This window comes from Physcomitrium patens, chromosome 1, assembly GCF_059467195.1.
Source record: "Physcomitrium patens ecotype Gransden chromosome 1, ASM5946719v1, whole genome shotgun sequence".
Lineage (NCBI taxonomy): Eukaryota > Viridiplantae > Streptophyta > Bryopsida > Funariales > Funariaceae > Physcomitrium > Physcomitrium patens.
The window spans coordinates 21,325,957-21,329,734 of record NC_143410.1 but is presented as its reverse complement, the minus strand read 5'-3'; positions in this window follow the sequence as shown (position 1 = coordinate 21,329,734).

Here is a 3,778-nt window from a genome sequence, read left to right as displayed (position 1 = left end):
ACTTTCATGCATAGATGTTCTTTTTGACCAACTTTGAGATGCAATCATTTTTAGCAAATTGGACCTTTGGAGTGACTATTGGCAAAGACCTATTACAAAAGAAGATATAAAAAAAATAGCCTTTTGTACGCACTATGGATATTTTAAATGGCTTATTTTACCTTTTGGCCTTATCAATACTCGAGCTTCTTTCATGGATCACATATACAGATTGTTTCGAGATCTTTTGGATAAGTATGTAATTGTCTTCATCGATAGTATCCTAGTCTATAATAAAAACCTTGAGAAGTAAAAGAATATCTATGGAAAGTGCTATGTTGGCTACAAGATAGTTACTTCTATTATAAGTAATCAAAGTATGAACTTTAAAAGTTAGAGGTCATCTTTTTGGAGCATGTTGTGTCCTCTAAAGATGTATGCATGGAGCATGATAAAAAGAAAGCAATGGAAGATTGACCAACCTCCAAGGATGCTATTAATGTCTGTTCATTCTTAAGTTTTGCTAGATATTATCACTCTTTTGTTTAACAATTTGTACACATTACTGTCTCACTAATAAACCTATTAAAGAAAGATGTTCTATTTGAAAGGAAACTGGAGTAGAAAAGGACCTTTGATAAGTTGAAGGAAGTACTTATTATTGCTCCAATATTGCAATCATATCATTCCAACCTTCAATATACTTAACATTGATGCTTTTGACTTTGCTATTGGCATAGTCTTTCGATAAGACTTAAGTAAGGGCCTTCAACCTTTCATGTATGAATCATGTAAGTTCAAAAGGATAGAGTAGAATTACTTTATATGTGATTGAGAGAAACTAGCAATTGTACATGCTACAAAGATATGAAAATTGTATCTGTTGGAAAAGCCGATGATTGTTTGGAGTGACCATTGGCCCTTGCTACACAATTTGCATCTAAAAAATATGAAATCACGACACTATCATTGAGAAGAACAATTATAATTCTTTGATATTTAGCTCAAATACAAGCAAGGGCAACAATACACTATATTGGACATCTTATTGTATAAACCAAACATGAAGCCCAAACCAAAAGATAAGACAAAAGTGACTACCATTAGTAGTGTCATTTCAAACATAATCAGAGGAGCAAAATAGAAAGAAGCCATGCATCAAAATGCTTATTTTAAGATAATTATTGATTGATTGAAGGTGGACAATATACAATATGAAGATTGCCATTTTAGTGATGGCTTGTTCTATTTTAAAAAGTGGATTTATATACTAGACAATGTTATACTCTGAATGTGCATATTTTAAGAGAGATGTGACATTTTAATATCTGAACATCTAAGGCATGAAAAGACTTTAGAATGAATCTCAAGAACATAGTTTTGGGCAAGTTTGGATTGTAATGTTCAAGCTTATATGCACTCTTAAGAGTCATGCCAACATAACAAAGCACATAATGCAACATCTCCTAAACTATTGCAGCCAATTTCACTACCTACGGCATGTTGAGAGCAGATGACTATACATCTCAATACGTGTTTGTCACAAGCACCTCACAATTACACTACGATTGTTATCTTTGTAGATTGACTTTTGAAACAACTTCACTTGGCTATGGTATGCCTTAATATTGATGCCTTAATACTTGCATGTTTCTTCTTTAATATTATCTTTTGCCACTATGGATTACCTCATGTCATTGTTTTAAATCGAGATCCACGCTTCAAGGGAAGTTTCTAGCAAGATTTGTTCAAGCTATTAGGCTCATGACTTGCCATGTCCATAACCTTCTATCCTCAAACAGATAGACAAGTAGAGCATGCAAATCAAACCTTGAAAGATATACTATGGATATTTGTGGTAGTTCATCATAATGACTAAGATGAATATTTGACATTGTTAGAGTTTGCTTACAATGATAGTATTCAAGCAAGTATCAGTCATTTATTATTCTTCCTTAACACCTGTCAACATCCAATTATATTGATAACTTTCCATTGTTCCATTGATTTCAACAACTCGACAACTGAGGAATTTATACAATGGCTTATAATGGCCTTGCAAGAGGCAAAGTATTGCCTCCTTACCTTACAAAATTGATACAAGTAGTATGCAAGTAACCACCTATAACATAAGATCTTTTGGAAGGATGACCAAGTGTTATTATCCAATACCAACTTTCTATTTGCTACATCAACCCAAATTTGTAAGTTAGCAACTTCATGGCTTGGACATTTTTACATTATCATAATAATTTCTAATATTGCATACCTCCTCCAATTTTTGCCACATATTTGAATCTATCCAATCTTCCATGTTTTGCAACTTATAGAGTTTTATACTAAGCCAAGGTGCTTTTTGGACCAATACCAACCACCACCAACTACCACCAATTAAGATTGATAACTAACAAAAGTATCAAAAGGATATTATTTTAGACCATTGCTATCTTTATCATGGTAATAGACATCTACAACTTCAATACAAAATTCTCTAGAAAGGTTATCCTATCTACAATGCAACATGCAAATTTCCATAGAACCTCATCTATTATCAAGAAAAAATTTGGAGATACCATCAGGAGCAAAACAAGGACATTCCACATTAGTAGAAGAAGATTAACTATAATAGGATATAGATAAGATATTTGTATTGTTGACACATAGAAATAGGTAGTTGGAGCCATATTTGAGAAGTTTCTAGAATTGAGACTAGGTTGGTGGTTTATGCAGGATCTACCATAGAACATTCTAGAAAGGACTTAAGGCGGTTATCTAAGTAGGATCTACTATTAAGAATATTCTAGAAAGTTCTAGGATGGTTGGACTAAGTATAAATAGGAGTAATCAAGGCCATTTGAATATCCGAACATATATAGCTTTGATTCTTTTCTCGTAGTAAAGTTTGGTTTTATACTTTTTTGTTCAATTCTATTTATTTTTTATTATTTTTTATTTTTTTTGCTCTATTCTGCCTTTCATGTTCTAATCTATTTAGTTTTGATCTAATCTATGTTGTCTTACATTGTGATGAAATTTATATTACTATGATTTAAAAGGATCTTAGATCTTAGAGATAATTCAGTCTCATTTCAATTGGAATACTATTCTAAGAAGGAATTTTTTAGATGCCAAAAATCAATGAGACAAAATCTATGATGTGAAATGACAAAAAAGCAAGCTAAGATCTAATTGCAAGTGACATCATTAAAGCACTCAGTTTGTACTCTATACAAAGACAAAATAAGTAATGGAATCTATGAGAATTAATGTGCTTTTGTCAAATTAGTGATACCTAATCATATTTGGAGATACATTTGCTATTATAAAAAATATAAGGAATATATTTGCTATTATCAAGAATGCAAAAGTATTTTTAATATTTTAGTGTATTTGAAGTATATATGATAGTTTATCTTAATTTTAATATAAGATAAAATTATTGTATTTCTATTCATATAAACAATAGGAAGATTATCTCTTTCTATGTCTTCTTAAGCTTATTTGTAGGATGTTGCCAATGTTATTACAATTTTTGCTATTGCTACTACAATTTGTCATGAAGTGCATGTCATAGCAATTTTTGCCATTACTACTACAACTTATTTTTATTAACTTTTGAATCATTTTATTAAAATTTAATTTATTTAATGTATAATTTGAAAAAAAAAAAAAAAAAAAAAAAAAAACATTGAAAATATTATCAATCTTTTTGATTAAGCTAAAACAAATAAAAAAAGTACTAAAATATTATGAGGTTTTGGTAGGAAGTAATAAAAACAACAATAGCTTATACTAGATG